This window comes from Malus sylvestris, chromosome 6 (assembly GCF_916048215.2).
Source record: "Malus sylvestris chromosome 6, drMalSylv7.2, whole genome shotgun sequence".
Taxonomy (NCBI): domain Eukaryota; kingdom Viridiplantae; phylum Streptophyta; class Magnoliopsida; order Rosales; family Rosaceae; genus Malus; species Malus sylvestris.
The window spans coordinates 2717514-2729163 of NC_062265.1; the positions used below are offsets into that span (position 1 = coordinate 2717514).

Below are 11650 nucleotides of genomic sequence, written 5' to 3' on the forward strand. Positions count from 1 at the left end.
AAACACACGAAAATAGCTTAAAATACATAATTAACTAAGAAATAACAACACAAATGCACAAGAACAAGTTAACTAAGTCGCATAAATATGCTCCTATCAAATTCCCCCACACTTAGCTTTTGCTAGTCCTCGAGCAAAACAAAAGAAACAAAACGAAACAAAACATAACCTAACCTTCCAACATTTGCCTCAGGGATTTTCAATGAAACATGACATGCCAAAGATCACCACTTAAATAGATAGAGGAGGTTGGCCTGAGCCTTCGCCAAAACCCTGTTGCAAACCAGGGAAAATAAATCAAGAGGATAGTCTATGATTGAAATTAAAGGAAGGCTAGAAAAGTAGAATTGATGTACTTGGGTTGAGCCCAGAGCCTTGGAAGAAGGGGGATGGGTTGTTGTTGCCTTTAATGGCTAAGGAAGATTGGCCTCGCTTGCTGAAGGGGGGAGAGCTGCCCGAGCCCTCATCAGAGGCCTATAAACATCAAGAAAAAGACAAGTGTCAGCGAGGTAATTTGTCCAAAGCAGATGACAGAAGTGTAAAAACTGGTATACTAAAGATGGGACTTAAGATTGTTGGTGAAGCATTTTTGTTACCACAGTTGCTTTGGGAGAAGAAGTTGGGCTGGCCTGAGAAGCCCATAGGCTAGATACCTTTGAGACCACAGAGATCTCATTGACTATTGGCTCCCCAAATGAAGTTGGTGGTGGTCGATTAGTCTCATGTGTTGGGGAAGACTGAAAAGAGAAAAATAGAGTATAAGTGTAAATAAAGAGAGAACTTTAAGCATAAAAAGGTTCAAGTTAGGGGTACTCACTGAGTTATTGTCATCCTCCACATAGTGTAGCATCTCCTTAGTCAAAGGATTAAACTGGGAAGTTGGAGTCACCACCCGTGCTGGAGGTAAAGTCGAAGGAATGGGAGCAGAGCTCTGCCCGACTGAATATGTAGGTTCTCCAACTTTGGCCTATAAAGGAATGGAAATTGATCATTAACTTCAAGGATGATAAAAAGACAAACTTAAGCCAAGAGTGAAAAAAAAAGTGTACCTTTGAAGACTTAGCCCGAGAAGGGGAAGCATGCATTACTTGGGCTGAAGGAAAAGAAGCTTCGAGCTGAGAAATCCTTTTTTCCCTAATGTCATATTTCAAGCAATCAGACAAAGGATTGATACAATGTTTAAAGAAGGAAAAACTTCAAAGAGGCAATTTAGTGCTCAAAAGAATAGAAGCTATACCTTCAGCTCCTCAAGGATAATGTCAAGAAGATCATTGTCGCTTTGGTGCATTTCTGCACCCAATGGCTCATCTCTTGCAGTAAGAGTGGGTCTTTTGGTTGCTACGGGGCCCTAGTTACAAGAAAGAAGAAGTTATTAGCTCATGTTCCAAGATAGAGTGAAACTGCAACTAAGGAAAGGAGATTGAAGGGAAGAATACTTACTGGAAAACTTCTACTTCTTTCTGCCCGCCTCAGCTGGAGGGGCAGTGGAGGCAGTAGGGGCTCTGGAGGATTTGGAGGTTTGAGCCCTGGTTATTTTCCTTGTGGGAGTTCCCCACGGACCAGGCAAAGAGAGTTGAGGCTGAGGCTGCTCCTCGGGCTCAGACTCAGAGGATTTTATCACTGTCGCCCTTGTACGCTGGGTGCCCAAGTCTCTACTACAGAACCAGATTCACCCTCAAAATCTCCAAACAGCTTGGAGATGTTTTCAGCATCGCCAACATCATGACTGGATCCAGCTTCTCGCCTTGCAGCCTCGGCCTCAGCTTCATGAAGGACAAGGGCGTCTAAAGGGTTAGTGGAAGACAGATTATAAAAACATCATAAAATACAAGTTAAGGCAATTGAGGATACTTATCAGAAGAAGTTGGTTCTTTTAGTGGACCATTGCCTTCCATCTTTCAAGCTCACTTGGCTTGGGATAGGACCTGCTGGTAAGTTGCCCGAAGAGACGGTCATGGGTTTCCAGTAAGTCTCCCATGTATTTCTTAGACTATTTGGTCTCCCACCAAGTGGAGAATGATGAAGTGCATTCAAAGTTTAGCGCCACAGGCTTACGGGTGACTTTGGTCATCACTTCTAGGCTATGTTGAGCTACCCGAAACGTGACTTCTTAGGGAAAGTGGAGGTGGTAGGAAGTGCCATAGTGCACCGAATCAAAGAATGGGGCTGAAATGGCTTATTTGAACCCCAATTGCCTAGCACAGAAGTTGGGGTGATAAATTTATAGCCCGCGCTTATATCATGTGCGGTTGCTGCGTACTCCCCAGGCTAGGTCTTACTGCTGGATGCAGCTTAAGAATTTTTCCTTACAAAGCGGGCTGACATCTTCCCCGGAGACGTCCTGGAGCATTTGTTCTGAGAACCATGGATATCGTAGCAGGACAGAAGCACCCCACTCTAAGTTTGACTAAGTCCTGCAAACTCAGAAGAAATAGAGGCAGAAAAATGTGGAATGGTTGGTGGAAGATGCCTCGGCCAGGATTCGGGCATGAGCCACTTCTTCGAGGAACTCCAAGTTTGGCAGCCAAAGCTCAGGGAAGTACCATTGAAGCCACAGTTGGACCATCCAGGTTGGCCCATTGATGTTAGTTTCAAAGGGCTCACCCTTGGTCATCTCATACAAAAGATGGTATAGGTGGGCAAATAGGAAGGGCCCTGTGGCCATGTCATCGAATGAGTGCAGTGCCTCTATCGAAGGAATCCACTCTAACTTTACTCATTTGGATTTGTTAGGGAAGACATGCTTGTTGAGCCAGTACAAAAGAAAGTATATGTGCTCCTGGTCTCTATTAGCGATGGCAAAAGGTCAACTGAATGTGCTTTTGGCAAACGGGATGAATCCCTCAAATGAAGTCCCATAGCTTTTGAATGTTGAAGGGGTGTACTCCAACCAAATAAAGGAATTAGAGTCACCCGAACCCTCAGCAGTAGGGCGAGTAAAGGAAGACCAATCGTGGGTGACATCTACGCATCTACCTGAGGGCCTTAGCCCGAAGACTTGAGCCATATCGAGGATGGTTGGGGACATGGGACCTATTTGAAAGTCGAAAGTGTTGGTCCTAATGTTCCAGAAAAGGAGAACTGTGGTTAGGAGCTTAGACTTGGCAACCGTCGTGACTTTGGAAAGCATGATGACCTTGTAAATGCCATTATTCAATGACTTCTTTTTGAAAATGAGCTTGAGCTCATTTACCCATTGTGCCCAAGCCTCATCCCTCATCAAGGGGAAACCTCTTCGATGGGTAGACCATTTAGAGGTGGAGATGCCAACTTCGGTAGAAAATGGGTTGGGGGTGAACCAATTAGCCTTAAGCATGTTGTTTTCCATGGCAATTGAGAATCTAGAGGTCTAGGCAGGCCCAAGGGAGTGTACTTCTCCCTCTTAAAAGAAAAGTGAAGTGTTCAGGCCTACCCGAGGGCGATGAAGGCCATTAAGGAGGCGACGCATGCTGACAATGCCTTTGCCAAATTCATATGTAGGACGAGTAGTTTTGGGTGCCATTAGATGATTTAGAGAGAAGATAGAAGGAAATTGAGGTCAGAAAGCAAAAAAGAGACTACGAAACAAGAGAGTTCTGAAAAATTTGGAGATTCTGGAAATTCGAAGGACTATAATTGCTAAGGTATTTGGCTAAAGGATTTAAGTGAAGATTATATAAGGAACAGTTAGTTAATGTTGGAGATCGTGGGTTAGTACAAAGGTTTAGTTAAAATGGCTGTTTAAAATGGTGCAAGTCCCAAGTAAAAGCATGCAGTTCATTTTAATCATCATTAAGACCTCGGTTTGCAGACTTGACAATGATTAAAGGGGGCATTGTTTGGGTTAATATTTGAATATTGGGCTTGAATGAAGAAAGGTCCAAGGATGCCAAATTAAATGAGGACTTGCTTGAAGCCCAATATCGAGCCCAGAGGCAAACTAAAGCCTTCTCAGCCAAGGCATAAGCCATGTGCCTATGACTAAAGTGACAACTGACGGAGACCAGCTCACTACCAGCCAAAAAGCACTTTCTAATGGCATAAAGGTGTAAATACATGATGACTCATTGCCCCTGAGAGCCTTTGGCCAAGAACAAAGCTCTGACAGTTGGACCAAATCGCCTATAAAAGGAAGAGGAGACAACAGAGATAAGGACACTCAACCAATCAAACAAATAACATACAAACTTTGCTCTCAAGCCAGATTTGCATCTAGAAAAGCTGAGACCAACCTAGATTTAGTCTTTTTTAGTCATAGTCCCCTTAGAAAAGTTATCTTTTATCTAGTTTAAAAGCTCTGCTACCTTCCCTAGTGTTGTAACATCGATTCCCTCGTGAAAAACCTGTTTACCATTCATCCATTTTTAGCTGACAACCTCTGTAAACACAAAGAGAAGTGGTTGCAAGAAGTTCAACCTTGCCCGACAAGGTGAAATCTTGCTCGAGTCTCTTTGTTTGTCCTCTAAATTAGTAGACCAGTCATTTAAATGTACTTTTCAAAATGTATTCAAGTTATTTCCATGTGTTTTCTATTTAAGAAGTCCATTTACATCCGGATCTGGTTAACTTAATAGATTCGTTTTCATTAAGAACAACCTAGGATCAAGGAAATTGTTTAAAAAGGGCTTTTGACTTCTTTCATTCGAACATACAATGAACTAAAAGTCCTTATTTACAAGGCAAGAAAAAGAACTTAATGCATATTTAACCCATCTGCGACAATCCTTTGTTGACAAGAAGTTTGAGTAACTTGGGGCGCAAGTAATCACTCAAAACACATCTATTTCAACATCTGTTATACTAAGATAACAGTGGCATGCCTAGCACTTTGTTAGTTTTGACTGTGAGCTGCGAGGCCTACTCCTAAGGCCCCACAAAGGCACCTTTCAAACTAACTTCAAACTTATCTTGCAGTACACTAAGCAACAAGAGCCCGACCAACATCACCAAAAGGGCCATTCACCCCTAGGGAGCTGTGTGAGGGGCCATCAACCTTTTGCCTCGAATAGCTTGCAAGTACTTCTCTTGCAGCCGTTGCAAGGTTTATTAAACCTACGATGTGCGATTTGCCTTTCACATCGTCACAAGTGAAAGCTAGAATATTATTTGGATACTAAGTTCGGGTTTAGGAAAACGATAGCGAACCAACATACCTCAAGCTGCTTTTGCAATCTGTTTTGTACTTCAATCTGACACTTGAGAGCCTCCGACAATGGAATGGTTATGTTTCCAGTATATTGCCGTTAATTAGTATATGGGCGCTCATATAGAGAGTAAGTAGAATAATCTTAAAACAATGTCATTTTGTGAGAGGTGCAAAAATAAAAATAGGCCTAATGGTGAAACAATCGAAACAGAAAATTTGTGACCATTAACTAGCTTAAGCATCTTTTGTGAATGGTTGAACTTTAAACAAATAAAATGTAAAAGATAAAGACAAAAGCAAGTCAATTTTCGGAGTGATCCGAAAGACATGTCAATTTTCGGAGTGATCCGAAAGATATGGATGGCAACAACAGTATCCAGAGCATCACTAGAGGAGGGATATACGAAATGTATAAATAGGAATGCAATTTTAATAGCAGTTAAGTACTGGTAAACCTGTTAAAATCCAAAGACTATGATCTTTGTTTTCAACAAAATCGAAAAGAAGTGGAAGATGTAGAGGTTCTAAAATCACAGAAAATTGCAGAGAGAATATTCAAGCTAAGCTAATGTTTTTCTTCTACTTCATTAACACTCAGCACACAAGGCATGTGCAAGAGATAACACCCTTAAGAGGAGAGAGAAACTCTCTATTACAAATTCAATCTCAACCATTCATGTAATCTACCCTATGAGATAGTTACAAGAAACAAAACACATCATTAAAATTGGGATTTCATCTCAGCTGTCCAATTGGAATGTAATCCAATGGCTCACATTAATTAAACAGAAATATATATTTAACTAGCACAAACACTTATATTCCAACACTCCCTTCTAAGTGTTGTGCTGAAAATTTTCCAAGTTTCTTTCTCAAATATTCAAACCGATCTCTGGCCAATGCTTTGGTAAATATATATGCAGCTTGCTCCTCAGTCTTGCAATACAGTAAATCAATCTCCTCATTTTGTAATGCATCTCGAATGAAGTGAAACCGTCTGTTATGGCTATAGCAGATGATGCACATGATTCCTGGTTATGGCTATAGCAGATGTATTATCACATAGAAGAGTTGTAGGCTCAACCTGTTCTTCACCAAAATCTAAGAGAACAAATCTCAACTAGATTGCTTGTGCAGTGGCCTCTGCTGCACTAACATACTCAGCTTCTGCAGTGGATAGTGCTACATTATTTTGCTTGACTGATGCCCAAGAAAATACACCAGAGCCAAGATTAAATGCATATCCTGATGTGCTTTTCATGTCATCCTCACTTCCTGACCAATCACTGTCACAGTAGCCAATAAGCATTGTTTCCTTTCCCTTCTCATATGCTATACCATAATCAAGTGTGCCTTGAATGTACCTAAGTACTCTCTTGGCATTCCCATGTGTTTTCTGGTAGGACCATGCATAAATCTTGCTAACAGACTTGCTACAAACATAATATGTGGCCTTGTTGCAGTCAAATATAGCAAACTCCCAACTATCTGTCTATATAGTCTTTCATTAGCTTGTTCACTTCCATCCATCTTAGATAGCTTCTTATTCACTGTAAGAGGAGTAGTAACTGATTTACAGTCTTTGAAGCCAAACTTATCCAATAATGTCTGTGCATACTTCTTCTGGTGCAAGAAAATATAAGAATCAATTTGTATCACACCTAAACCCAAGAAATGATGTAACAATCCAAGATCAGTCATCTCATACTGTCTCATCATTGCACTTTTGAACTCCATCATCAATTCTTGTGAACTTCCAGTGTAGATGATATCATCTACATATAGAGAAACAATGAGTATTCCATTTTCTGCAATCTTCACATATAATGTGGCTTCACTGGGGCTTTGAAAACCAGATTTAGTGAAGTAGGAGTTGATTTCTTCATACCAAGCTTTTGGAGCTTGCTTAAGACCATATAATGCCTTCTTGAGTCTGTAAACTCTATCCTCCTTGTTCTTAATCACAAATCCAGATGGTTGATCAACATATACCTCTTCATGTAATATTCCATTCAGAAATGCTGATTTCACATCTAATTGAAACAGGCTCCACCCTTTCTGTGCAACTAATGCTACAAGTGTTCTGATTGTGTCAAGTCTAGCAACCGGTGCAAAGGTTTCATTAAAGTCTATTCCAGGCTTTTGGGAGTAACCTTTAGCAACCAGTCTTGCTTTGTTTTTCTGCATAGAGCCATCGAGATTCAACTTGGTTTTTTAAACCTATTTGACACCAATTACTGGCTTATCAGATAGCATACTAACCAACTCCCAAGTATCATTCTTCTCAATCATTGCAATTTCATTCTCCATTGCTTTCTGCCATGATTCATCATTGATAGCTTCTTCAAATGTCTCAGGTTCAATGATACACAGATTGCACCTTTCATATACTTCTGTGATGCTCTTATATTTGAGTGGAGTGTGATCATAATCCTGTGGACTTGTGCTTTCACTATGTCTTGCAGCACCATCTCCAACATGTATTTCTTCAACATTTTCTGGTATCACATTATCATCTTCTGAAATCTCAGTTTGAGTCAAATCAGATTCACCATCCTTCTTTTCTTTCTCTGTAGGTATATCAGTAAGTGGAACTGAAATACAATACTCCTTATTTGCACTCCAATCCCAACTTGCTTCTTCATTGAATACTACATCTCTACAAATGACAACTTTTCCAGATTTAATGTTAAACAGTTTGTAGCCTTTCTCACAACTTCCATACCCCAGAAATACACATCTTGTGCTAGACAAATCAAACTTCTGTCTTTGTTATTCTGGAACATGTGCATAACACAGAGAACCAAACACCTTCAAATGTTTAACTATTGGCTTCCTTCCATTATAGGCTTTAAATGGAGTTTTATTAACCAAGGCTTTGGTTGGACACCTGTTTAGAACATATATTGCAGTGTTAACTGCTTCAGCCCAAAATTCCAATGGCATTTTCTTCTCAACCAACATACATTTAGCCATTTCCACAATGGTCCGGTTCTTCCTTTCAGCCACTCCATTCTGCTGTGGTGAATATGCCACAGTGAGCTGTCTTTCCATTCCCATTTCTTCACAAAACTTGTTGAACTCCAAAGATGTATACTCTCATCCTCTGTTACTTCTTAGTTTCTTCAACTTATATCCACTTTGAAGTTCAACAGTAGCCTTAAACTTCTTAAAGACACTGAACACCTTAGATTTATACCTCAAAAAGTAGACCCAACACATCCGAGTACAATCATCAATAAAAGTGAGAAAGTACCTATTTCCTGCCTTTGTTATAGTCTGCATTGGTCCACACACATCTGTGTGTACCAATTCCAGTGGAGCTGAAGCCCTATTTGTTGATTCTCTTGGAAAAGAATCTCTGCAATGTTTCCCAAGAATACACCCCTCACACACTTCATTAGTGTTTTTGATTTCTGGCAATCCAAACACCATTTCTTTCTCCTGTAGCAGCTTCAAACTATTGACATTCAAATGTCCCATTCTTCTATGCCAGATCAAGGTTGATTTACTCACACTTGCTCTTAATGCAAAATGCAAATCTGTTTGAAGTTTCAAAGGAAAACTTCTGTTTCCTTTCATTGGCACTTTAGCAACCAAATTAGAGAGAGAGCAGTCATCATAAATCTCAGCCTTATTATCTCCAAAAATTAAAAAATATCCATGCTCCATCATCTGTCATACACTGAGTAAATTCTCCTTAAAACCAGAGACTAGCATTACTTCTTTGATATACCTCATTCCCATCTTAGTGTCAACCACCAAACTACCTTTTCCAACAACATCGACCAATTCTCTTGTTCCCATTTCTACTTTTGCAGTTATGCTTCTATCAACATCAACTAACACATCCTCTCTGCCAGTCATATAGTTACTGCAACCACTATCCACATACCATACCTCTTCCATGGACTTCTTATCAACTGCATTATTAACATAGAACATGGTTGGGACCCGAGTTGCATAATTTAGCTGCTGAACATTTTTCTTATTGTTGCAGTCCCTTGCAATATGTCCTAATTTCCCACAATAGTGACACTTAGGTTTGCCTTTAAGAAAACATTCTCCATAATGATACTTATCACAGTGCTTGCAAGGATTTCTACCACCTTCTGCAGCTACAATTTGCTTCCCAGATTGGTAAGCAGGCTTTTGATCCCACCTTTTAAAGTTTGGTTTCCAATTCTTCTGATATCGATTTCCAGAAGGATTAACAGGTTTGGGGTTTACACTAAGACTTGCAAATGCTCTCTCAGTCTTATTCTCACTATGTCTCTCCAATCTATGTGCAAAACTTTTCAACGAAGCAACCACCTTTTGGACCTCAATCACATCTATATCCCTTGAGTGTTCAATTACAGAGCATATAGGATCATACACCAAGGGTAAACTAATCAACATTTTTTGCACAATTCTTTCTCTAGACAACTCTTCTCCATAACTTCTCATTTGATTTATCAGATTAAATAATTTTGTAAGATAAGCAGGCAAAGACTCATCATCCTCATTCTAGTGTATTCAAATTCTCTACGAAGACTTTGTAATTTGACACTTCTAACTTGTTTGTCACCATGGAATTCTTGCATCAAGATATCCCAAGCTCCTTTAGAGGTTTCTTCGTGAGAGATCCGAGGGAAGATCTCATCGGAAACTGCTCCTTGAATCAGCCCCAATGCCTTGGCATCTTTCATGAGCTTCTCCGAGAGAGATGCAGCATCACTTGATCCCTCATTCTCCTTCGTCTTTTCAGCAGATTCATCAGCTCCCTTCGAATCTGAGCACTCTATCCCTTTTTCCACAAACTCCCATAGTCCATGAGATTTGAATATAGTCTTCATCCTTATGCTCTAGAATTCATAATTCTCGCCGTTGAAGATCGGCGCTCTTAGCTCACCACCTCCAGACCCTGCCATGTTAGACACAGATCTCGCAAGTAATCTCTTCAAATTTCAACTCATTTCCTTCACAGATTCAATCGCCCAGTGCTAAACGACTAAACCTGGCTCTGAGGCCATGTTAGAATCCAAAGACTATGATCTTTGTTTTCAACAAAACCGAAAAGAAGTGGAAGATGAAGAGGTTCTAAAATCACAGAAAATTGCAGAGAGAATATTCAAGCTGAGCTAATGTTTTTCTTCTACTTCATTCACACTCAGCACACAAGGCATGTGCAAGAGATAACACCCTTAAGAGGAGAGAGAAACTCTCTATTACAAATTCAATCTCAACCATTCATGTAATCTACCCTATGAGATAGTTACAAGAAACAAAACACATCATTCAAACTCGGATTTCATCTCAGCTGTCCAATTGGAATGTAATCCAATGGCTCACATTAAACAAACAGAAATATATATTTAACTAGCACAAACACTTATATTCCAACAAAACCAAGCTGTAATCAAAGCGGAACCGATAAGTGCTAGTTTCACGTACCCTTGTTCGGTATTCCCACCTCCTGATGATTTGATGCTAGAACTTCCGGAATGAAGATTACTGAAATGTACATACGAATCCCCTAGAATTTTAAAATACAAAGGCATTAATAGATTATGAAATCTTCATATCAGTTACTTCTAGTAATTTGTTTCCAGTAGTTCATAATGCGCTCACCGTTATTCTTTCGGGTTTGTTCTTCGACGGAGTTCTGTTTCCGAGCATGCTGTCGAAGCCTATACTTCTGTGAATTGACCAATTTAGCAAAGTGAGAGTGAATGAAGATGTGTGTTAAATTGAACAAAATAAAACAAATAAAGAATCAGCAGTAGAATACCTGCAAATGGCTTTTCAAATGGTACAAAGTTAATCCCTTCAATCCCATGAGTGTCAGGGGACTCAGGACAGACTTTGGAGTTGCTTCTGAAAACAGAGACCCTCTCCAAAATTAAACTAACTGGATTAATAACAGAATTTTAAGGTTTGGGTTTGGTAATCAAACCGAAAATGCCAAATAAAAAACCGAACTGAAATTTTGGTTAACTAAAAAATAAAACCAAAATCGAATTGAAATTTACGAAATGACATGCATTAATCGAGAAATGATCTAAATTTTTTTCGCAAAAAAAAAAAAATATTGGTTTGCTTAACCAAAAAATGGGATTGGGCTTTTGTTTGTTAGGCCAGATTTTTTGGGCTTACTCATATTGACGTCGAATAATAGTCATCGGAAGTGTACTATTCCTAATACTAGCTTATAAATTGTATTTATATAACTCTATCGTTTTCTCCCAAACAAAAATGTAAATACACTTTTTTTTAACATCTATAGAACGGGGTCTTTGTGAGTTATGTTAGGAGTATAATGAAGAATGTGATGTATTGGGTTGTTGACACTTGTCACAATCCTAGATTAGTTAGTTAGCTATATTGATTAGATTAATGAAATTGGGGTATTGAGATATAAAACTGAAGTTGTAGAGCAGATTGGTTATTATTCAGAAATAGGAATAACAAAGTACATATTGTTCTCTCTCCCTCTCATTTCTCTCTCTTCTATCTTCTTCTTCAACTATCTTAACATGGAAT

At 39.5% G+C, this 11650-nt stretch overlaps 1 long non-coding RNA gene across 1 annotated transcript; it reads right to left on the reverse strand.

Annotated features, from left to right (window-relative positions):
* Nucleotides 1-5457: 5457 nt before the first annotated feature.
* Nucleotides 5458-10995, reverse strand: LOC126626961 (uncharacterized). Its single transcript, XR_007624830.1, has 4 exons — nt 10899-10995; nt 10739-10797; nt 10517-10643; nt 5458-5580 (listed from the first exon to the last, which is right to left on the reverse strand). It is a non-coding gene; the product is annotated as an uncharacterized LOC126626961 (long non-coding RNA).
* Between the last annotated feature and the right edge of the window lie 655 nt (nt 10996-11650).